Consider the following 25625-nt stretch of genomic DNA (forward strand, 5'->3'; position numbering starts at 1 on the left):
CCATGGGAATATATTTGGATTTGTGGCGTAGCGAGCAGACACTTCTTTACATGTGTAGTTGGATATTTGTAACAGTCTCAGTCGTGACCCGTGTGGATGTGTTTCTGTGGTCTCCAACCCAGGTCCAGTAATCAGTTGGGAGGTATAACGCACCAGGTCATTATACAGGGCAGGATGTTTGTGGCAATCAAGTTAGTGCTGTGCAGTCGTAGTAGTGAACACAAGTAGCTGTGAACCAGTGGTGTCAGGCGGTGTGGTCGGGCCTTATAACTTCAGAGAACCCTTGTTGCCTTTGTGAAGAGGTTGAGAGAAGCAGAATTATGTGAGCTGTGCATCTATTCCCTGGAACCTCCTGTCCTGAAGAGTGAATGCCCGGACAGTAGGACTGTAGTAGCTGCGGTACCCCCGGTCATATACTCTTGTGTTGCTGAAAGCAAGAGAGCCTCAACTGTAAGTATTGTGAGTATTGTCAATATGTTGAGTGTCCATGGAGCCACAAGAGGTCTTAGCATACAGTAGCTAAGAACAAGGCTGGGACAAGAGGTAGGCACCTGCCTAGGGCGCCATCTTGCCATGGCTCAGGGGGGGCATAAATTTAATGAAAAAGGGAAAAACCTTGCACTGTTTAGCTTTATAAACAATGTGCGGTTCCATCAGGGTCTATATTAAAAGGGTTGTCCAGCTGTAAACTATTGATGGCCTATTCTCAGGTCATCAATAGCAGATTGGCGGTAGTCTGTGTTCTGGGACCTCCGCCGATCAGCTGTTTGCTGGGCCAGTGCGCTCATTCATTGAGTTAATTTCTGCAGGAAGCAGGCAGCTCTGTTCCCACTGCAGTGGCCAGGCTTGGTATTGAAGGCCAAATTCACACATTAATTTCAATGGGACCTTAGTCTGTAATACCAAGCCTGACCACTGCAGTGGTAACGGAGCTGATTGCTTTCTCTATAAATCAACTCAGTGATTGAGCCTCTGTAACAGTGAAGCTTGATTTAAGGGGTCTGTACTAACTATGGCGGTTGATGTAAGCGGTCTATATTAATCATGATGAGTTATCCAGGGGATCTGTATTAACATGAGGCTCTAGTACCCTGTATTGCTGCCTCTAGTTTGGATACAACATGTGATACGGGAGGGCATGGAGGCTCTATTACCCTGTTGTACTGCCTCTAGTTTGGATACAAGATGTGATACAGGCTGGCATGGAGGCTCTAGTACCCTGTTGTACCACCTCTAGCTTGGATACAAGATGTGATATGGGCGAGCATGGAGGCTCTAGTACCCTGTTGTACTGCCTCTAGCTTGGATACAAGATGTGATACAGGTGGGCATGGAGGCTCTAGTACCCTGTTGTACCGCCTCTAGCTTGGATGCTAGATGTGATATGGGCAGGCATGGAGGCTCTAGTACCCTGTTGTACCACCTCTAGCTTGGATGCAAGATGTGATACGGGTGGCATGGAGGCTCTAGTACCCTGTTGTATCACCTCTAGCTTGGATGCAAGATATGATACGGGCGGGTATGGAGGCTCTAGTACCCTGTTGTACTGTTTGTAGCTTGGATACATGATGTGATACAGGCAGGCATGGAGTCCCTAGTACCCTGTTGTACCGCCTCTAGCTTGGATACAAGATGTGATACAGGTGGGTATGGAGGCATACAGGCTCTGTATGCTATTCTGCAGCATGTCAATCCTCATTTACTGTAACTGAACTAATAGATCCTGCAAACTTGTAGGCTGTGGAAGTCGGCGTCCCAGATGTTCCCATACATATTCTATTGGCAATAAATCTGGTGACCGTGCAGCCACAGAAGTGTGACAATGTTGTGGGGGCTTTCTGTGACCCCCTTGTATGTGCGGCCGAGCATTATCCTGCTGCCTCTTGGAAGCCGCCATGAAAGGAACACATGTGGCTGCAGGATGTCCTGAACATATCGCTGAGCTGTCATTGTCCCTCGTACCACTACCAGGGGTGACCGACTGTTCTATGCGATGGCCCCATCACACCAGCAGGGACCAGTGTGCTGCTCCACAGCAATGGCAAGATTCGTTACTGAAGATAACCTGGTTCCATGCCTAAGCAATCCAGTTTCATGATTCACAACACCACTGCAAACTGAGGCGACGGTGGGTGTCAAAGGGCGTACAAATAATGGGCGCTTTGAGACCAAATGTCCTTTAGCCAAGTGCCTGTAAATGGTCCCTACAGACACAGGGAGGTAACGATGGCGCTCCTGTCTCTAGATGGCGGACAATGAAACAGTTGGAGCTCCTGGTGCTTGTCAAATGATCAGACGCTCCTCTCTACTGGTGGTCTGTAGGGGGCGTCCTGAGCCCGGTCACCTTGTGTGCCCTCACACATCCACTGGTCCCAACACCTCCTAACAGTCTGGTCAGACGCTCCTCTCTACTGGTGGTCTGTAGGGGGCGTCCTGAGCCCGGTCACCTTGTGTGCCCTCACACATCCACTGGTCCCAACACCTCCTAACAGTCTGGTCAGACACTCCTCTCTACTGGTGGTCTGTAGGGGGCGTCCTGAGCCCGGTCACCTTGTGTGCCCCCATTCACTGGTCCCAACACCTTCTAACAGTCTGGTCAGATGCTCCTCTCTACTGGTGGTCTGTAGGGGGTCCTGAGCCCGGTCACCTTGTGTGCCCTCACACATCCACTGGTCCCAACACCTCCTAACAGTCTGGTCAGACGCTCCTCTCTACTGGTGGTCTGTAGGGGGCGTCCTGAGCCCGGTCACCTTGTGTGCCCCCATTCACTGGTCCCAACACCTTCTAACAGTCTGGTCAGATGCTCCTCTCTACTGGTGGTCTGTAGGGGGTGTCCTGAGCCTGGTCACCTTGTGTGCCCTCATCCACTGGTCCTAATACCTCCTAACAGTCTGGTCAGATGCTCCTCTCTACTGGTGGTCTGTAGGGAGCGTCCTGAGCCTGGTCACTTTGTGTGCCCCTATCTACTGGTCCCAACACCTCCTAACAGTCTGGTCAGACTCTCCTCTCTTGGTCTGTAGGGGGCGTCCTGAACCCGGTCACTTTGTGTGCCCTCACACATCCACTGCTCCCAACACGTGCTAACAGTCTGGTCAGAACGGCCTGGTGGGGGACAATTTATTGCTACGACCATCCAGCTTCTCACACCCCAATAATGCGCCCCTCTCAGACTCTGGTAACGGGGTGACATCTCTTCTCTGCGTTGTAAAGGCATCCAGTGGTCAACAAGTTCTACACAAGCGGAAGAAGAGGTCACTGCACACAAGGAGCCCCGTCTTATAGGCAAGATGAGGGGGACAACTTTTAGGGCCTCCGGTGACAAGACCGTTCATCTAATCACCACAACTCTCATCATTTGTAGAACGACGACTCCTTCTAGGTGCTTCATTCTATTTGACAATTCGTGGATTTGCAACGTTCCGGAACCATCTATTGTGTTGAAGTGAAGGAACCGCTGCTTCCCATTAAAGCGACTGTATCCCTCATTCAGTTGTCAAGTGAAGCTCGTTCTTGTGGACCGGATTCTGCGCTCCTTCTGATCCAGCGGCCCGTGACGGTTCCCCACGGGCTGAGTAGCTGGGCGATTCGAAGTCTTTATTTTAAAGGACGCGTTCTTCATCCCTCCTGTAAATGCAGCCGCACACCATTTTATCCTCCACGCTGTTCCGTATCAAGAAACTTCTCAGTTTTTTCCTTTCGACTCGGCTCTCCCTCCCGGTTCAAAATCTCCATGCCTCCTCCTGCTGTCAGGATGCTCAGCACAGCCAGCAGGGCCTCCCCTGGGAGGTGTAGTCTTCCAGTAGTCACCTCCCTATATGCGAGCCTAGGAATTCCATCCGGCAGAACTACGCCTCCCACAATGCTCTGCAGCAGGCTTCTCCCTCAGCACATTGATTGGCCTGTGGTCCTGAGGAATGATGTCATTACAAGAAAGCAGAGAGAGAGAGAACTCCAGTGCATTCATTGTGCATGGAGCAGCGGACAGGGCTTGCACTGCATTGACAATCTAGCATTGTCCCTGTAGGCAGGAGCCTCCTTCTCGCCCCATGACCTGCTGATCCCATCTCTTTACGCCCGACTCTTCTCGTTGTGTATGCATCCCACTCAAGGTGAGTCATGCAATGGCTTTGTCTTCTAGCATTTTTTTGCATGCAATGATGCTGCTAAGTTGCCCTTGCAGGGCTTGTCACCCCGGCCAGCGAGATGCCTGGCAACTTCCATGCGCCGGCTGCCGCTCTCTGCAATGCTGTGCGAGTCATTAAAGGGGTCTCGCCGCTTTTCCCTTTGCAGGCGGAGAAATATTTGGCTGCAGGATCCTTGCCAGGCAGCATCTGGATATCCTTAGGCTGTCACATTGCTATTATAGGCAGCTCCGTGGTACCCGCCGCTGCAGCCAGGGGTTCACTTATTATTGCCTTTCACGTCCTATGGACATAATACGGAACATATAATATTTGGCGAGGATTGATGTGCAAGTTGGGATGATGAAACCGAATGATGGAGTGCTGTCATTGCACGGACCGGAGTTAAAGGGGGATTCTGTCTGTACGTACGGTGACGGCGGCGTGCGCACTACGTGCGGTAGTATTAGTAGTACTTTGTCCTCGTCACGCTGGCATCATGGCTTCTGGTTATAATGGAGTTAAAGGCAGAAGGAGACCCCGAATCCTGACTTATAAAGGGGTACCAGTATTATTGGCGCTGCGCTATTTCATACCGGAGACGCCACGGACTGAGAATAACGCCCAGTGTGAATAGAGGCGTATTCTTATTATTACATGTGTTATTAGGACGCGTTATCAGATTTATCATTATTAGGGCTACTTCTATTTTGGCTCACACATGAGCGTTTACCGCCAGCGTATCTCCCGCAGCAGCGCGCAATACCCATACATCATCTTGGTGTGTATGCACGTGTAATATTCGCCAGGATAGCGCATGCTGCGTTTTTTTGTACACGCATTGTTTGCACGCTGTGTGTTACAGGCGCCGTTGAAAGTAACGTAAAGTTTTCTCCTGAGTACTAGGCGCAAAAAGCCTGCGTGCGTAAGCGCCCCGACTCATGAACGTATTCGCACGCGTAATACGCAGAGAATAGAACCCATTGACTTCAAGGATCTCGTTCTCATTTCTCTTTTTTTCGCACAAACGGGAAAAAAACGCAGCATGCTGTACTTTTCTGCGCACAAAGGTCCCCATAGCTGTCTATGGGAGGTGCGCGAATGCACACGAAATACGCATACAAATGCGCAATACGCAAGAACACATGTGGACCTCATTAGGTTAAATATCCTTTTAAAGCACGGTGGGGGAGGGGTGTCCCACGCTGCTTTGTGAAAGTACAGTAATATTCGCCAGTACAGCCACAAAAGCGCATCGTTCACGGTGAAAATGCGTTATGCGAGTGCTTTGCACATACGCTCATGTGAAGGTTAGTTTCTAGTATTGCTTTTTTTCTTTTGATTTACGATGTTTTTCTACATAATAACAGATATTACTGCGCCATTTTGCAGCGGTCCCAAATCATGCGCAGTCGGCACATCAACTTTCTGCGCAATCATCTTCGGTAATATTTATTTTAGCTGAAATGTTCATTATTGTCATTACTTGATACATAAGTGTCGTCTGCGGACACTCTCAGTGAAGTCGCTGGCATTACACAGGGGGTCACTTACTTTTGTGCTTAGAATTAAATAATCAAGTTGCGACCCCTTTACTTTCCCAATTCAGGCCCTAGCAGTACGAGAAATAGCAACCAATCACAGCGCAGCTTTCCTTCTACCGCAGCAGTGTAAGAAATGAAAGCTGAGTTGTGATTGGTTGCTATTGGCAACAAAAATTGCAGGGGAAGTCAATGAGTTTTCGATTTTCAGTCGCCCTATTCTCATCTGTACAAGGAAAGACCAGAAGCAATGGGATGAAACTGAAAGGGGGGAGACACAGATTAGATATTAGACAGTGAGGGGGATCAGTGAGTGGAACAGGTTGCCACGGGAGGAGGGGACTGCAATCGTTTTTTTTTTTTAAACGCAGCCATAGACTTGCATAAGCAATTTTCATCTGAAAATCGCACCAAAATAGGATGTGAAGCCATTTTATTTTACATCAGCGTGTCCTGTTGTGGTCCGTGGACCAAAATTGCGCATTAATGTCAATAGGATTGCGTAAATACTCGTGAATAGTAGTCGCTATGCGTTCGCAGCTGCTATTGGTTCGCACAATTTAACGCTCAGACAGCTGTGGTGTTCTAGTGTGTGTGAAGGAGCCCGAAAGTCGCAGTTCTGACACACGCCATATTTATAAAAGTGGGCAGGGGTTAAAAAAGGGGTGTGGTCTCCCGGGTCCATTGGATTTACTACACAAACCAGTGAAAATTATCGCAGAGATGCTGTAGATATTAATTATGATTTAGGCCGAGTCACGCGGCCGCGTCGGATTCCAATGCAGGATATGACTCGATGCCGGCCAGTGACCCCCGCTTACCTCTCCGGATATTTTCTCTTCTGTGCTGCAGATGTATCAGCCAACGCGCCGGTGCACATGCGCAGTGCAGAGAAGGCCGCGCCAACAATGACGAGGATCCACAAAGATTTCAAAATTGACATTCACTGCAATGGAAGCCGTCCGTGCGAGTCCCGCACGAAAGAAGAGCATGCTGCGATTCTTCCTCCACAAGCGAAAATTGCAAGTGATTTCCGCTCGTGTGCGTGGAAGAATCATTTTGCATTGCATGCTATGGACGGACATTGCTGCGGATTCTGCTGCTAGACGCCCGCTGCGGATTCCACAGCAAAAATCTGCTCGTGTGCATTGGGTCTTGTGCTAGTTTATGCTTCAGTCTGGCGTGGGACCGGACCACGATGCGCCTACTTATTCAGAGCTGTGCGCCTCTTCATAAACTTGGCACATGTAACTCTGCATTTACACCCCCTTCACAGAATCCTAGAATGGTAGAGTTGGAAGGGACCTCCAGGGTCATCGGGTCCTCCAGGGTCATTGGGTCCTCCATGGTCATCGGGTCCAACCCCCTGCTCAGTGCAGGATTCACTAAATCATCCCAGACAGATGTCTGTCCAGCCTCTGAAGACTCACATAGAAGGAGAACTCCCCACCTCCTGTGGTAACCTGTTCCACTCATTGATCCCCCTCACTGTCTAATATCTAATCTGTGACTCCTCCCTTTCAGTTTCATCCCATTGCTTCTAGTCTTTCCTTGTACAGATGATAATAGGACTGATCCCTCTGCACTGTGACAGCCCTTCAGATATTTGTAGACGGCTATTAAGTCTCCTCTCAGCCTTCTCTTCTGCAAGCTAAACATTCCCAGATGCTTTGACCGTTCTTCGTAGGACATGATTTGTAGACCGCTCACCATCTTGGTAACTCTCCTCTGAACTTGCTCCAGTTTGTCTGTCTTTTTTAACGTGGGGCCCGCAGATCTGGACACAGTATTCCAGATGAGGTCTGACTAAGGAAGAGTAGAGGGGATAATGACCTCACATGATCTAGACTCTATGCTTCTCTTAATACATCCCAGAATTGTGTTTGTCTTTTTGGCTGCTGCATCACATTGTTGACTCATGTTCAGTCTATGATCTATTAGTATACCCAAGTCTTTCTCACATGTGCTGCTGCTTAGCCCAATTCCTCCCATTCTGTATGCGCTTTTTTCATTTTTCTTGCCCAGATGTAGGACTTTGCATTTCTCCTTGTTAAATACCATTCTGTTAGTCGCTGCCCACTGTGCAAGCTTTTCTAGATCTTTTTGAATACTCTCTTTCTCTTCCCTGGTGTTAGCTATCCCTCCTAGCTTTGTGTCATTGGCAAATCAGTTTCCCATCAGTTCCCAGAAGCGTATGCATACTTGCTCGCGCTTGAGCACAGCGTATTTGTGGACTGAATGATGCTTTTTTGTAGGCGTCTCTTACTGTAGTTTTTGCGCCCGCAGGTCATGTTCATTTGCACATGGCAAGCAAAGACGCAACGATGGAAATGGCTAATGAGTTCTAGATGTGTTCTTATTCCCGCACAATTACGCCCTGCTTCACGCATCTCCTAGCGTATTTCCTGCACATTTGCGCATCCCGGTTTTGCAGAAGAATAGAGCGTGCTGCTTTTTGTGTGTGACTGAAATGTGCAGGAAAAATACGCGCATGTGAACGAAACCATCGAAATCAATGGGTTGTATTTTCACGTATTGCATGCGCAAATACACTTGTGTGCAGGCGAGCTTAGAACACTGATAAAAGTCGTTACATCCAATTATCTCTATTATCATTATTTTTATTATTTAGGCTCCTTTGGCGCCTACGTTCCTCGGGGGGATTCCCCTCCTACTAAGTGACGCATTGATTGTTGGGGTCCAACTGCAAGGACCTTTACTAATCTCAAGGATGAGGGGGTTTTGTGGTCCCCTTGGCATGCGCCACGAGACACATCGCTCCATGGAGTGTGGAAGCCTTTGATTTTAGCAGCCGTGGGGTACCGCTGGTCGGCCGGCCACGGCTCGGTGCCTAAACCTGCTTAGGTGGGCAGACATCTTTAAAGGGGTTATCTTATAAGCGCGCAAAAAACCCCTGCTGGTGTGAGCGACCCGACACGTATCAATGAGCTATTGGCATAGTGTGTTGTGCGAGCGACTCGTTAATACCCATGTGAAAGCGGATTAAGGAGAAGCCCACCCTCAACCCTCTTTATCCGTCATTATGGTTCGCGGCGGTATTTTATCGTAGCTGGCTTCAGGCGCCGCGGCTGCAGGGTGTTTTTTTTATTTCTTGCTCTGTCGCTCAGTGACGCTATGTATAAACGCCATATACGTATAATCGTCCGTGTGAAAGCAGCCTTAAACTGCGAGTTCAGCTCTGCTACATAATGCACACGCTTTGTGTAGATGAACACGGACCGCGGTCTGCCTTCCCCGCAGCGCGGCCGAGAGATCACTTTTTAATTGCGTTTTCATGATGAGGTTTAGATTGTTGGGCGCTACAAGTGGAAAAGCGCTTCGGATTCACCAACGGGTCCTTTAATAATAACTATTGCGCCATAATTGGGTTTTGTTTACATCTGCATTGACCGACCGCGGCGGACCCTTATATAAGTCAGTGGGGGCCATTGGACGCTGTTGGGTCCGTCATGTAACCCATCCGTTGCGGCTGCAGTAACTTTATTTCTGCCACTGTGATACAAGAAAGCGAAGTGAGTCTTACGGAGGAGGCGTCCCGGTAACATCGGGCTTATTCACACGACCGCAGTTCCACAGGTATTCAGCCACCCACATATCTGCGCGTAACGTTCCTGTGCAATGGCCTGCGTTTTTTTGCACACGTATTGGCGTATTTTACCGCACTTCGTCCACGGACAAGGGCGTGTGCATAGCGCACTGCAAAAAAATACGGACCGATTGAAATGGCTGATTGGTCTAATGAGTTGCAGACGCGTTGTTTTTCCTGCACAATTACACTACGTATCACGCATCCCCTAGCGTATTTTTTGCACGTATTTTGCATGCATTACTATTGACTTCCAATGGGGACTTTTGGTGTACAATGGCGCAGAAAAATACAGCAGTTGCGTCTTTTTTTTTTGCACGACTGAAATGCGCAGGAAAAATACGCGAATGTGAATGAACCTGATGAACCTGTGGGGTTTTATTCTCTGTGGATTACGCCCGCAACTTTTGCGAGCGCAAATATGTGTTCAGATACAACCGCATGAAGCCGGCCTTAGAGCTCATGCAGACGGGCGGCTGGCGTTACTGTCAGGACTATTCGGATACGGGTTTTTATTCGGAGGCCCATTTATGCCAATGGCTGTGCAGAAAAACGTGGATCACATGAAGATTGAGATCTGTGTGTGCTCCGTTTTTCATCGATTGTTGCTAAGCGACACGAGAAAAAGAATTGGGCGACCTTCCATATTTTTTTTTTTTGCGTGTGGAAAAAATGGATGAATTAAAGAATGGACCCACACAACACGGACGCACTCGGGGACGAACGGCTTAAAATTGGTCCGTTTTTCACAGACCAAAATCGGTCGGACTTGTAAGCAGAACGATCGGCCGCACGTGCTTCTATCCGTCTGTCTACCTGGAAGTCACCGCTGGCACTGGCGTACTGAGTATACCCCCGTTATTCATGGTAGGCGGAGCCCATCAGGGGGAAGCGGTTTGGTTTTAATGACCCCTTTAATAGAGATCTTAGTGTGGCGCAGTAATAACGGCATCAATCAACAAGTAACCCGCGCACATCGCATTTGTGCCGCACGTGCAATTACTTTTTTGTTGTACTTTTTGGACACGTCATCTACATTGAAATGGCCTAACATGCCAATGTGTAATTTTGTGAGTGACAGAATTGCGCATGCAAAATACGTGCTTGTGTGCGAACCCATTGAAATCCATGAATTCTATTCACAGCGCTTTGCGTCCGTAAAATTTGTGCATGCAAATACAGTCGTGTAAATCCTGGTTTTAGGCCGGCTTCACACTGGCATATTTACACGCAAAAAATGTACAGTCGCAATACGCTGTGAATAGAATCCATTGATTGTGGCGTGCGCAAAAACACATCTGCCCATTTTCTCTATATAACGCAGACTAATCAGTAATGTCACGTTGTGATCCTACAAGGAAGGCCGTAACATTCCACAGACCGGAAAAGCAAAAAATACCAGTAAGCATGAAATAAAAAAATATTCACTCATTCAATATCAGTCCGAAAGGCTTTATTACCCCCGGAGCTCGACGTGCTAAAGTCATTTCACCAAGCGTAGCGGCGTGAACGCTGCGCATTACGGTTCCGGTATAACTGCTGCAGCTTTACCCCTCGTAGTCGTCCGCATGAAAAAGTCGTGAGTCTCATATCTGTAAGTATTCGGAATATTTCTGTAGACGCCCGAACATCTGCAACCGATTAACCCCTGAAAGCTGTGGAGTCATCTCCCTCTCCCCGCCGGGCCGCAGGGTGGGGGGTCTTCATGATCCTTGTGGCCCCCTTGAAAATCACATTCCACAGCAACTACAGGATTTTTACAAGGCAGCTTCACACGGGTGTATTTGCAATAAGCAGAGAATAGAGCCCATTGACCGCCCGTTCTCCTGGCGTCGCCACTCCGGAGCGTCATGATGCCAGAACTACACGGACTTAATGTCGCAGCCTCTGATTGGCTGCTGCGGTCACCTGATTTACTATGACATCATCTGTCACAGGAATCACCGGGACCACAGCGGGCTGCAGCGTTGGATCCTGGCGGTGGCGGAGGGGTAAGTATACTTACAGGGGTCCTATAGAAAAAGGGCTGCAGGTCGCTGTTGAGGGGGAATCCACTTGGAATTAGGGCTTCCACAAATGATTAATCCCTATTAAATGAGTATAATCCGTGTGCATCCATGGCGGCCGACATCAGACATCCACTCCTAAGTGCTCCTTCAGACAGGCGTATGCGTATTTGTGCTATGAACGAGGACGATTTGCGCATGTGTCTACACATTGTGCTATACTTTTTTGCGCATGTTGTTTAGAGGCGCCCAACACCCCGCCCTGATGTAAAAGGCTATTTAGCCTAATGAGGTCCAGATGTGTTCTTCTTTTCACAGAATTGCGCAGCGTAGTGCACATTTGCACACCTCCCACAGACTTGAATGGGAGCTTTGCAGGAAAATGAAACATATCCTATTTTTTTGAAGGATTTTGAAGGATGTGAAAGACAGAATGATACTATCGTTGAACGAGTGAATGATATACCCGCTCATTCACTGATGCAAACGAGAAACGGCTGTCAGGCACTCGTGCGCCCGGCCGTCGTCCTGTGTAAAGGCACCTGGTATAATCATTGGTCTTGGCAGCAATAGTTTCTTATGGAGAACATATATCCCAGATCACCTTGTGACGGTCCCAATGCGCTCGCAGTCCCGTGATTTTACCTTAATTAACAGATGGTCCCTCACCCTGGGGGGCCGTACACCTTCAGTACCCATTGGACAAACAATCTGACCCGTCTTCCCCCCAACATTATCTGTCAGGGGGAGTCGGGAGGCCCCATACACATCAGAAAGTTGTCTGGTCTGCTGTGGAAGGCGCATCTGTGTTTTGAGACCTTAAGGCTGGGTTCACACAGGGCGGATTTGCAGCAGAAATTCAGTCCGGAATTTCGCTGCGGCGAATCCGCCTGCAGCCGCTAATCCTGGGTTAAGCCAGCCATGTGGACGAGATTTGTCAAAAATCTTGTCCACACAGGACGGCCAATCCATTGCGGCAAAGTCGGCAGAAGCCGGTGCTGCGGCGCAGATTCCCCGGCCGCAGCATGTCAATTTTTTTTGCCCTTGCGGCCGCACTCTCCTCTATGGGACCACTGGCCACAACAGAGAAGTATGCGGCCAAGCTGCTCCAAAACCTGAGTGCCGTGGGTTTGGAAGCAGCGCTTTCCAGGCTGAAACCGTGAGATTTCCGATGGGATTCCGCCCTATGGGAACGCAGCCTAACCCCTCAGTGACCAGCCGATTATGGGATTTTCATTATTGCATTGCAAGAGCCAGAAATCATCGACATAGATGTATGAGGGCTTGACTTTTTTTTAGTGGGGACAGTTTTAATGGCCCCACTCTGGGGTACATATAACATGTTGTAGAACTTTTATTAAATCTATTTTTGGGGGAGGGGAGACCACCTCAGAGGTTCCACCCTTGTTTTTTCAGTGTTCAGTATACTGTAAAGATAACATACCGTAATATTGGCACCAGTTTGCGGTACATGTGACTTTTGGATTACTTTTTATTGTATTTTTTTCTGAGGCAAAGAAAAGAAAACTAGCAATTCTGGCGTTAGTTTTAATTTTCACGGCCTTCACCAAGCGAGATAATATCTATTATGTGTTGGATTTTTACATTTATTCTTCTATTTTATCCTTTATAAAAAGGTTTTTGTGGGAAAATATGTATTATTTGAGTGGATTTTTTTTGTTTTTAAATAAGCTTCTTGCACCTGAAGGGGTCTTGAAAATGTGATTGTTTGATCGATAGGATCATACACTGCATTACTTATGTAGTGCATTCTACTGCTATGACAGCAGCCTATTAGACTCTGTGGGAGGCGGGGCCTGATGATGATGATTATCTGTTCAGTCGCATCCGACCCTCGGTCACTGCATGGATCAATGTTCTCCACGCATTTCTGTCTTCCACGGCTTCTTTCAGTTCCATGATTGACATGTTGGTGGCGGCCTTGATTGTATCTCGCCATCTGGCCTAATATTCGCAGTTAAATTGCAGATATGGAGACCTTTGTCGGGCTTCCAGCTGCCATGGGGACTCACTGGTAACTTGCGATCCCACTGCAGGATGCTAATGAGTGACAGAAAGAGCCCTCAACCCTTGTCATCTGTTGTCATGCTGCAGTTGCTGTTGATTGTGGCATGTAAGGGGTTAAACTGTCAGGATATGAGGGTACTCTGTTCCTTGCTGTTAGAGCAGGAGCCGGGCTGTCAGTAGTCAGCTAAGCCATTGCCTTAAAAGAGGTAAGTCCATTAGCGGTCGCAGCGCCGCGATTGTCGAGCGGCGTCTGTCCTATTTTTGAGCATTTAGCGCTCCTCATCAGTGATAAAAGACGCGGCTTTGGTGAGCTTAAATTGCGGCGCTTACCACAACCCATGTGTGAGCGAGGCCTTAGGGGTTAAAGCTGGAGCTAGATTCAGGCATGTTCAGTACTACATGAAGCACCCCACATCCTGCCCCAGTATAGCAGCCTGGTATAGTGAAAACTTCAGTAATTTTCTTGCAGACTTTATATCTCACTTCCTCATCATTTTTAATATATCCGCTTGCTGTCGGTGAATTGGAAGTCTTGTTTACAGTCTGTCTGAAAACGTATCCAATATTTCTCACAGCTGAGGGTTTGCTACAATTCTATCCAGTATAAATGATAGGGTAAACAGTCTGATACATTGTAGCAAACATAGATTTGTGTCGCTGCTGACTCAAGTGTTCTGCACTGATACATTGTAGCAAGTTCTCTCTGCTTTTAGGAATATTGGATTTGTAAGGGTTTGGTGTTCACATTCACAGACTGCAAGCAGAGTGCTGGTGACCAACGGAAGGACAAAGTATGTTAGGAAGTTGTGTTCACATCCGTGTCGGAGGTTCCGTCGCCGATTTCCACGAAAATAGAATGGCAGCTAGAAACTAAACGGACCCCATTATAGTCCGTGGGGTCCGCTCCGCAGGAAAACGGAATGAATAACGCAAGTGTGAATGAGCCCTGATATATGACAGCCCATAAAGCACTCAGCGCCAAACTGTTGAGTTCAGCTCTGCTACATATGAAGACGTAAAATATCATTAAATGTCCCCCCTCCCCCCCTATAATACCTCAGTGCGGTCTTGGAGGAATGCAAATGCGAGGATTTCAGCAAATCACATGACAATGTTATTATAAATAGGACTTCTTGCCAGAACGGGTGCCAGGGCTGAGAACCTGAAGCGCGTGCTGCCTCTCATGGCGGCTTCCAGCAGGATAATGCTCAGCCGCACACAAGGGGGTCCAGGAGCCCCCACAACATTGTCACACTTCTGTGGGATGCAAACTTCTACATTCTATGAGATTGTACCATCTAGAGGCTCAGTTACAGCAAATGTGGAGCGAAATGCCACAGGATACCAGACAGAACCTGTATGCCTCCATACCCATATCACATCTTGTATCCAAGCTAGAGGCGGTACGACAGGGTACTAGAGCCTCCATGTCCACCCGGATCACATCTTGTATCCAAGCTAGAGGTGGTACAACAGGGTACTAGAGCCTCCATGTCCACCCGTATCACATCTTGTATCCAAGCTAGAGGCAGTACAACAGGGTACTAGAGCCTCCATGCCCACCTGTATCACATCTTGTATCCAAGCTAGAGGCAGTACAACAGGGTACTAGAGCCTCCATGCCCACCTGTATCACATCTTGTATCCAAGCTAGAGGTGGTACAACAGGGTACTAGAGCCTCCATGTCCACCCGGATCACATATTGTATCCAAGCTAGAGGTGGTACAACAGGGTACTAGAGCCTCCATGTCCACCCGTATCACATCTTGTATCCAAGCTAGAGGCAGTACAACAGGGTACTAGAGCCTCCATGCCCGCCCGTATCACATCTTGTATCCAAGCTAGAGGCGGTACAACAAGGTGCTAGAGCCTCCATGCCCACCAGTATCACATCTTGTATCCAAGCTAGAGGCGGTACAACAGGGTACTAGAGCCTCCATGCCCACCTGTATCACATCTTGTATCCAAGCTAGAGACGGTACAACAGGGTACTAGAGCCTCCATGCCCACCTGTATCACATCTTGTATCCAAGCTAGAGGCGGTACAACAGGGTACTAGAGCCTCCCTACAAGGGGTCGGTTCTCCACAATAAATGACCCTTTTACTCTGATATTGTAATCACTTATTTATAATAACGCTACAATCACAGAGAATGTTTTTCATTCCATCCGACAACTTCCAGGGGAGGGATTGGTGACAATGAGTATATGAGTGTAGAAGAAAACCCTGGCAGCGTGTAGAGGTGCTATATAAAATCCACTCTTATTCTCCCATCACACAGACCGCAACGTTTCAGCCTTTCTCAAGTCAGTGAGTGGATGAATGTCATAACGTATATTGGTATAGAGAGTAGCGTCTGATTTGGAGGACTCGGCACCACCATGGCTTCCCATTCATTTCATTGAAGTAGTACCACATTTCTCCTGTAGTGGCCTCTACAGAAAGAATGTACATATATCTGCAGCCTCCCTTGGCAATAGCAGCTTATCCCTGGGGATTTCAGCTGCTGGCCTACATTCACCAGCTGATCCCCAGCTAAGGTTGCCACATTTGTCACGAAAAAGTAGTGGCTAAGATAAAAGGGGGCATGGTTCAGGGGATGCAACATATAATCCATTGAGCCTTATAGTAGCAGCATCCCCACTCAGATGCCCCAATAGTAATAGTGACCCCTGCAGTAGTAGTGGCCCCAATAGTAATTATGCTGCCTTAGATACCCTAATGGTAATAATGCCTCCCTTAGTGGCCCCAGTAGTAATAATGCCTCCCTTAGTGGCCCCAGTAGTAATAATGCCTCACTTAGTGGCCCCAGTAGTAATAATGCTTTCCTTAGTGGCCCCAGTAGTAATAATGCCCCCCTTAGTGGCCCAGTAGTAATAATGCCTCACTTAGTGGCCCCAGTAGTAATAATGCCTCCCTTAGTGGCCCCAGTAGTAATAATGCTTTCCTTAGTGGCCCCAGTAGTAATAATGCCCCCCTTAGTGGCCCAGTAGTAATAATGCCCCCCTTAGTGGCCCCAGTAGTAATAATGCTTTCCTTAGTGGCCCCAGTAGTAATAATGCCCCCCTTAGTGGCCCCAGTAGTAATAATGCTTTCCTTAGTGGCCCCAGTAGTAATAATGCCCCCCTTAGTGGCCCCAGTAGTAATAATGCCTCCCTTAGAGACCCCAGTAGTAATAATGCCTCCCTTAGAGACCCCAGTAGTAATAATGCCTCCCTTAGAGACCCCAGTAGTAATAATGCCTCCCTTAGTGGCCCCAGTAGTAATACTGCCTCCCTTAGTGGCCCCAGTAGTAATAATGCCTCCCTTAGTGGCCCCAGTAGTAATAATGCCTCCCTTAGTAGCCCAACTAGAAAGAGGGCCCCTTTAGAGTTTCTTTCCCAGTGTTTAATGTTACCATTTTGAGGTATGGGGCCCCTCTTTGGTGATCCAAGATGACAGCGCTGCTTCTTAGACTACATGATGCACATTGTACATTGGTAATGAGCCATTGCATGCTGCTTTCTGATTGGCCAAGGCTGCTCACATGGCGGATTCCAATGCGATTTTTCCACGTGGAATTCACCACTAAAAACCCTAACAGAGCTGTGCCGCTGTGCAGCAGATATCTGGCGTGGCTATGCAACATGATGCCACCGACCCACATACAGATTTCGCCCTTTTCAATAGCCAAATTCATGTGCAGATTTCCCGATATAGAAATGGTGCACAATTCGTGTCAAGAAGTGATGTCACTTACTTTTTTTCTAGACTGCAGCACGGATTCCCATTAAAAGAAAAGAGATACCCACAGAATTGGCGCACCAAATTTTCCATGTGTGCACAGGGCCTTAGATTGCCAAAGCCTTAGGTAGTCGAAGGAGAAAAACGGCCATCGTGGATTACCAAAGCAGGACCCCCGGATCCGGCGAATCAGTACCTGTACAGCACACCAGGTAATTTAAACCCTCCACTTCAATCCCTGGACCAAATGAGGGTTTCTTTAAGGGTCCGTTCACACTGTGGAATCCAATGCCGCCTTTAGAAGACGCGGTAGAAATCAGCAGCTGCTGGCGCCTGTCTCAGCTGGGCAGATATTTGGCCGTAGATCTTCGTTTAGTCCTTTTTAATAGTCAAATCTACATGCGGAATTTCTGACCGGGGATCGCATAAAAACAAAGCGGTATCCGTGTCAAGAAGCAACACGTCAGTTCCTTTTTCCCACACGCGTGTATTCCCATTCAAGTACTGCGAGGGGGAATTGGCACAGATTCCATGTAAAATTCTGCAGCAAAAGCCCACCATGTGAAGATGTCCTAACTGTGGGGAAAACGCTTCTTGCTCTATCATGTGCTATTTTCTTCCTATATCAGCCAGTTATGCTCTTGACTAAAGATGAGCAAGCATACTCGCTAAGGACAATTGCTCGATAGAGCATTGTCCTTAGCTAGTATCTCCCCGCTCGGAAGAAAAGGTTCGGCTGCCGGCGCGGGTGACAGGTGAGTTGCGGCAGTCAGCAGGAGGGAGCGGGGCGGTGGGAGAGGGAGAGAGAGAGATCTCCCCTCCGTTCCTCCCCGTTCTCCCCCGCCCGCCGAATATTTGCTCCTGAGCGGGCAGGTACTCGCTCACCTCTACTCTTGACCTCTTTGTCTTCTTCTAGCTGGGTCCAGGAAGTATTAGGTTGCCTAATAAATTTCAAAAGATGCTCTAGAATATTTCACTGTCAAAATCCATGGCTAGATGCGTATTTTGAGACTACTGGACTACTCCTGAGGACTGTTCTAAGGGTTTTTGAGGTTGTTTTCACCCTTTAATTCCTTTTTGAGAAATCTGGTCTTCACTGCAAGGAACCCCAACAGGCCGTTTCACAATGACAGCTGACCTAAGTTGGTCAAATGCACCAACGTGAGATATCAATGAAACAGGCAAGGGCATAGTCAGTGTAGCAGGCTGAGGTTGGGGCCTGTGAAGCTGCATTAAAATCCATATGTTAGAGATTTTTTTGAGGATTTTTCCACATAATGGAATTTTTTCCATCTTACAGAAGGGGGAAGGGACTTGTTTTTTGTATAGCACCAACTTATTCCGCAACACTTTCAGGTAATTTATTTATTACCCTCCACCAAGCTGGGTACTCATTTTACTGACGTCGGAAGGATGGAAGGCTGAGCCGGCTACCTGAACCAAGCGGGGATCGAACCCACAACCTTCAGGTCGTGAGCGACAGCTTAGGACTGCATTCTGCTGCCTTAACTTTTAGCAACTGCATTTCTGTCACAGGGTCACCCAGACTTCAGAGATGTGCATGGACCCCGCTCTCTGCTCCCTTTTCTCTGTGGCTACTTTTTGTAGCACTTAATTCAGTGTATTTCCTGATCTACGCCAGCCTGGGAGGGAAGAAGTAGAAGAATCACATCACACGTCAGCTGGGGTTACATCGGCTGCTCTAGTCAAATTTCATTGAACATCTTAAGCTGTCTTAAGCTGTCAGTCGGAGCAGTTAGGCATTACCAGTATACGCGAGACGCCGGTCACATGACCCATCGTTTCATTGTGAAGCTGCCGTCCAACATGTTTCCTGCTTCCTAATTGTAGCTCTTCAGGAAACTCTTCAGCAAGGTTGTGTTTAGTGGGCGACTTAGTAGCAAACCACAGACGACATTAAGACGACCTCAGGAAACTTGTGGTTAGCCGACAAAAAAAATGACACTTGAGGTGTTGAACCCGCAAGCCGAAGGCAAATAAAACACTATAGTCAGCGTAACCAAAGTTGGTTGAGAAAGAAGTTAACCCTAATTTCTGATTCTCTCTTTGTCCTGCAGGGGGCTAGGAATCTGTGATATGGGGAGATGCTTGTTGAGGTCCTCACTAGTAGGTCTGATTTAGTCTTTTCCATGGAAGGACCCAGGCGTCAATGGAGAATCATCTACCTAACCACTTATACCATTGCCTACTGTTCTCTTACGAAAGTCAGTCCTGATCACACCCCCTTTAAATGAGATTTCCTACCACATCTGAATTCTAAGGCAGTGTTTCTCAACACCAATCTTCAAGTACGGATCACCCAATATGTCACTGACTGATTTGGTTTTGGACTACTCTTGAGGACTGCTCTGAGGGGTTGCCTGGTTTTCACCCTTTAATCCCTTTTGAGAGATCTGGTCTTCACTGCAAGGAACCCCTACAGGCCGTTTCTCTAGGAGTAGTTTCAGCACAATGACAGCTGACCCAAGATGGTCAAAGGCACGAACGTGTGATATCAATGGAACAGGCAAGGACATAGTCAGTGTAGCAGGCTGAGGTTGGGGCCAGTGAAGTTTAGAAAATATGGCTAAAAGGCCACAGCTGACCCAGGCAGGTCAAAATACACCAGAGCATGGTACCAAAGGAACAGCCTGGGATGTAGTCAGTATAACAAGCCAAGATTGGGGCAAGTGGAGTTCATGCAATACAGTAAATCAGGCTGAAGGTCAGGGCAGTCTGTAATCAGCAAGATACAGTCAGTAAACAGGCAAAGGTCTGGACAGGCAGAGTTTGATAAAGCTGGGTAACTATGCAGAAGGTCAAATCCGAATAGCTAACAGAATACTGGAAAACTTTGACTAGGAAGCTTTTGGTGAAGCACCTTTAAGTAAGAGATGGTGCCTTTAATTTAAAGGCGGGAATGACTGCGATAGCCTGGGGATGAGAAAGTTGGGTGCGCATGCTGGACCTTTAAGACGTGGACCGAATACGTATACGTACACGTCACACAAAAGACGCTGAGTAGGAGGATGCTGGTGGCCGAGACAATTTCCTTAGTATTGCCCCGGTCACAGTTGCTCTCTCTATGGAATATCTGAAAATCATGAAATACTGGGGGTACATGGGATATGGCACAAAGGTCATGGATTGGTGATATATTGATTAGATACATCCTCAGTGTCAGACTGATTGGAGGTCTGACTAATGGAACCATCACCAAAACCAAGATCCAAGGAACCATGATGACTTTTTTCAGTCTTGACTTGGCACTGTTAGGAATGGTGCTGTTTTGGAAAAGAGTCCAAGATGTTGTGGTGCTCGGTTTTTCTGTTCGAAGGTCTCCTGTCTTTGTGGTGGTCTAAAGTGGCACTAGGGACAGGCTTAGGCTTGCGCTTCAGAGGAGAGTAGCATTCAGATGGGATGGCAGGAGGCACGTCCGGGAGAGTGAGACCCAACTCTCCAGGGTCACCATTGTCTCGTGGTCTACGCACGTGGGCACAGATGTCAACAGGGCCATACCGGTTCGATGGAGGGCCTTGTTTTAAAGTAATCCCGGAAAGTAGTGGAAGCCTACAGACTCCGTGAATGAGTTATAAATGATCCCAGGTCAGACATCATTGTTGAAAACTCTGTAATGCACAACAAACAGCAAACAATAACCTTAACAGTTCCACCCATGTCACTGAGGTGGGGTTTTTGTCCACCACTGTGCCAGTTTAATATAAGTCCTTCTCGTACAACGGGTCTTTTATGAGTCCTCTTCAGACTTAGGCTCTCGTTAAATGGGCTTTCACTGGTGCATACCCGGTACCTGGGTTCATTTTCCATTCCGCAGCAACTGCAACAAGGTTCGTTGAGGAAACAGGGAGGCGACTGGTTCCGAACAACTTTCCACCAATGGTCTACCAATTTCGGCTTCATATCTGTAGGGCAAATCTTTCTGGCTAACAAGTTTGCAGGAGACGATCCAACAACGTCTTCTTGTCACAGCGAACCACTGGCTTTACCCACCTTCCGGTTTCCGGTCAGTGATTTTCCGCCCAGAACCAGACGCTCCTTCCGCCTTTCCCCCTTGGAAAGCTATCACCTTCATTACAAAGCGGATTCATACCAAACAATAAAGCAACAGTATGTGGGCACAAAACCATACCCGCTTACAGTGGGACCCCTACTAAGCATTTCCTAACAAAATTGTGTAGCGGAGGTTATTTTTGTACTTCTCTTCCAACACCAACCAGAGATCCGCTATGCATCAGGAAGACCTGCAACGCGTGGGTGTTCACCCATATGGCCACATCAGGCTAGTCATGTGATCACATCAACTTATTGTATATTAAGGATGTTGACCGGGCTTGGCAGCACGCCAAGATGACAGAAATGTTCTGGAATATCTTTGCATTACAGAACATCCTGAATTCCTCGTTAATTTTTCAGCAGTTGAAAACTAAAAAGACAAAAAGTTCCGCTTTGCGATTTGTCGAATGTCTTGAAGTACTTTGCACTGTCAGGTTTATGTACGTTGCAGTAGATGACAGCGCGGATCTAAGAGATGTGATGTTAGAAGCCTTTGTTGAGTTGGTTGCGTCCCAGCAGTTGGTAATGTAACCTGCCTGTATTTTATGTATAATTACACAATGCAGTGTGATGTGGGCGCGTTACGAGGCTCTGCAGGACGTTCGGCACTGACAAGACACTTTGAAAAGCGCAGTGTGATTTCTCAAATCCATCCGAGAGACTTTGATTCATTTTCTTTATAGCAGTTCTGGTTTATCAGCTTTGGCTTTGGTCCACACATCCCTAGTCTGGGTTGGAGGGTCACAAGAGGACTCAAAGCGGCTCCCACGGGGCTAGGTTGATAACGAAACTCTACCACAACATGGTCCAGTGTTAGTCTGGTGGAGTTAAACTGGCCCTCCAAAGAATTCAAGATCTTCTTAGAGGCCCACGTTCTGACTTCTTGGTGGAGCTTCTGCAGCCGTAAGGTCCAGCAGTGGTTGTGTCAGAGATGCAACAATAGGTTCAGGATCTGAAATGATAATAGGCTTTTCCAGCCAGCCTAGGACCCTAGAAGTACCACATTGGGCGTAGTGGTAGGGCTGAGTTACTAGCATCCTCTTGTGGGCCAAAATTCTAATGTGATAGTGGTGCTTGTCCAGCCACAATAGGGTTCATATAAATAAAGGGCAGTATCATTGTAGATATATTTTTGTACATAGGGGGCAGTATTATAGTAGTTATATTCTTGTATATAGGGGGCAGTATTATAGTAGTTATATTCTTGTACATAGGGGGCAGTATTATAGTAGTTATATTCTTGTACATAGGGGGCAGTATTATAGTAGTTATATTCTTGTATATAGGGGGCAGTATTGTAATAGTTATATTCTTGTACATAGGGGGCAGTATTATAGTAGTTATATTCTTGTACATAGGGGGCAGTATTATAGTAGTTATATTCTTGTACATAGGGGGCAGTATTATAATAGTTATATTCTTGTACATAGGGGGCAGTATTATACTAGTTATATTCTTGTACATAGGGGGCAGTATTATAGTAGTTATATTCTTGTACATAGGGGGCAGTATTATAGTAGTTATATTCTTGTACATAGGGGGCAGTATTATAGTAGTTATATTCTTGTACATAGGAGGCAGCATTATAGTAGTTATATTCTTGTACATAGGGGGCAGTATTATAGTAGTTATATTCTTGTACATAGGGGGCAGTATTATAGTAGTTATATTCTTGTACATAGGAGGCAGTATTATAGTAGTTATATTCTTGTACATAGGGGGCAGTATTATAGTAGTTATATTCTTGTACATAGGGGGCAGTATTATAGTAGTTATATTCTTGTACATAGGAGCAGTATTATAGTAGTTATATTCCTGTACATAGGGGCAGTATTATAGTAGTTCTATTATTGTACATAGGGGACAGTATTATAGTAGTTATATTCTTGTACATAGGGGGCAGTATTATAGTAGTTATATTCTTGTACATAGGAGCAGTATTATAGTAGTTATATTCTTGTACATAGGGAGCAGTATTATAGTAGTTATATACTTGTACATAGGAGGCAGTATTATAGTAGTTATATTCTTGTACATAGGAGCAGTATTATAGTAGTTATATTCTTGTACATAGGAGCAGTATTATAGTAGTTATATTCTTGTACATAGGGGGCAGTATTATAGTAGGTATATTCTTGTACATAGGAGCAGTATTATAGTAGTTATATTCTTGTACATAGGGGGCAGTATTATAGTAGGTATATTCTTGTACATAGAAGCAGTATTATAGTAGTTATATTCTTGTACATAGGAGGCAGTATTATAGTAGTTATATTCTCGTATATAGAAGGCAGTATTATATTAGTTATATTCTTGTACATAGGGGACAGTATTATAGTAGTTATATTCTTGTACATAGGAGGCAGTATTATAGTAGTTATATTCTTGTACATAGGAGTCAGTATTATAGGAGATATATTCTTGTACATAGGAGGCAGTATTATAGTAGTTATATTCTTGTACATAGGAGCAGTATTATAGTAGTTATATTCTTGTACATAGGGGCAGTATTATAGTAGTTATATTCTTGTACATAGGGGGTAGTATTATAGTAGTTATATTCTTGTACATAGGGGGCAGTATTATAGTAGTTATAGTCTTGTACATAGGGGGCAGTATTATAGTAGTTATATTCTTGTACATAGGGGGCAGTATTATAGTAGTTATATTCTTGTACACAGGGGCAGTATTATAGTAGTTATATTCTTGTAGATAGGGGGCAGTATTATAGTAGTTATATTCTTGTACATAGTTGGCAGTATTATAGTAGTTATATATATGCCTAGGGGCAGTAGTATCGTAGTCATATTTTTTCTTTAGATAGGGCAGTATTAAAGTAGTTAAATTCTATTATTAACCTGCATTAATATATCTATTAAGTGAAACCTATTTTTCTGTTGTGTACCATGTAATTGAGGAATCATTATCGCCCCATTGATAGTATTATACCCTGTGACTGGAGCCGCTCATTGAGGCCTGGAGCAAATAGTCTCTTATGTCACAGAATATTAAATTGATGAATGATTGGTAACGGTTTATCCGTCTCCCCCTGAGGCTCACACAGTTGTAAGGACTAGAATAGCCTTATTAAGGCTTCTGGCAATGTAGTTTGGGAACTTCTGCTGGTGGTGGAGGCAGCAGATTGCGGCACTTCATGGGTTTGTGTTGGGGGTTGGGTTGCAGGGAAATGTTCCTATGACTGGTGATACACAGACTGGATAAACAGCGGCTGCAGGCAGCGCTCCATTTATACAAAGACGTCTCCAGTTCCTTCCCTTCCTTCTTGTACAGAACACAAGGAGCCAACTGTGCGTCTTCACCTTGTGCTCTCATCATTTCCTTTATGTGATCTTTGTGTTTTCTCTCTCTCACAACATTGTCGCTGTAAACAAGGCGCCGTGAGATTTAAAGGGCCAGTCATCCTAAAATGGGCCGCTTATAAAAGTGCTGCCGGTGAGGCGAGTTTTTATACTGATCACATATTTATAGATCTGAAGGGCCTAAGAACTTGAGATGGGCGACATAAATAGTGATCACGAGGGATGGGGGGGGTCTCCTGAATTATCTGTCAGTCACTAGAAAACACCACGATCGGGTTTAACAGAACTTACAATGACGGATAATAGTGAATGATATATTCGCAGAGGATCTGTCCCAGTTCTCATGCGTCTGCTTTAGTAAATACTTGTATTTAGCAAGAAATAACAATTCTGGAGCATTTTTCTACGAGCTCTGCGCTGTGCCGCGCCTGTCTTAGTTCCCTTTGGCACATTTCCAGGAGGAATAGCAGAGGAACGGCGCACATTTAATAAGAGAGGCTGCAGAATTGTTATTTCACTCGCATGGAAATCACTTCTTCTCAAGTGAAACTTACCCATGTAAATGTGTGCTAAGGTGAAATCACGCAGGCGATAGCGAATCGCGTCTGACATTCTCGGCGGACGGCACATCGCAGTGTTCTATTCTTGGGTGAAAATCGCATGAAAATAGAACGTGTTGCGTTTTTCGATGCTGCGAGAGAAAAATCGCACATGTAAATAGATCCGCTAAAAACAATCGGGTCTGTCAGTGTGAGTTTGCTGCGTCTCGCAGCGTGAGTTACTCGCTCGTGTGAAGGCGCCAGTAAGTAGAGCGCCACGGGTATCTTTAAAGGAGATCTTCAAACAACACCAACATATTTGCCGCTCTGCTCCATCATAGTGATTGGGGCTGAGCTGCAGTACTACACCCAACCTGTGGATGGCGGACATGTTTTTCTGATCATGGAAATTTTTTTTAAAGGGGTTGTGCAGGGTTGGAAAAAACATGGCTGCTTTCTTACAAACACAGCGCCACTCTTGTCCATAGGGTTGTGTGTGGTATTGCATCTCAGCTCCATTGAAGTTGCAGTAGCCGGACACAAACCACGGACAAGCTTTGGAAGAAAGCAGCTAATGTGTTTCTTACCTGGGACAACCTATTAGGTCCGGGTCCACGGGGCGATCATTAGGGCTCATTGTATCTACGCAGCATATGCACTGAGT

General features: G+C 46.6%; 1 protein-coding gene across 2 annotated transcripts in view; it reads left to right on the forward strand.

The window, feature by feature from the left end:
• Positions 1 to 3923: 3923 nt before the first annotated feature.
• Positions 3924 to 25625, forward strand: part of RAB30 (RAB30, member RAS oncogene family) — a 98062-nt gene continuing 76360 nt past the window's right edge. Inside the window, exons 1-2 of one of the 2 annotated variants that reach the window (XM_066588191.1) lie at positions 3924 to 4109; positions 17056 to 17240. The gene's annotated coding sequence lies outside the window, so the exon portion shown is untranslated. The remainder of the gene's footprint in view (positions 4110 to 17055; positions 17241 to 25625) is intronic. The other variant, XM_066588183.1, reaches the window with a different exon arrangement.

This window comes from Eleutherodactylus coqui, chromosome 1, assembly GCF_035609145.1.
Source record: "Eleutherodactylus coqui strain aEleCoq1 chromosome 1, aEleCoq1.hap1, whole genome shotgun sequence".
Lineage (NCBI taxonomy): Eukaryota > Metazoa > Chordata > Amphibia > Anura > Eleutherodactylidae > Eleutherodactylus > Eleutherodactylus coqui.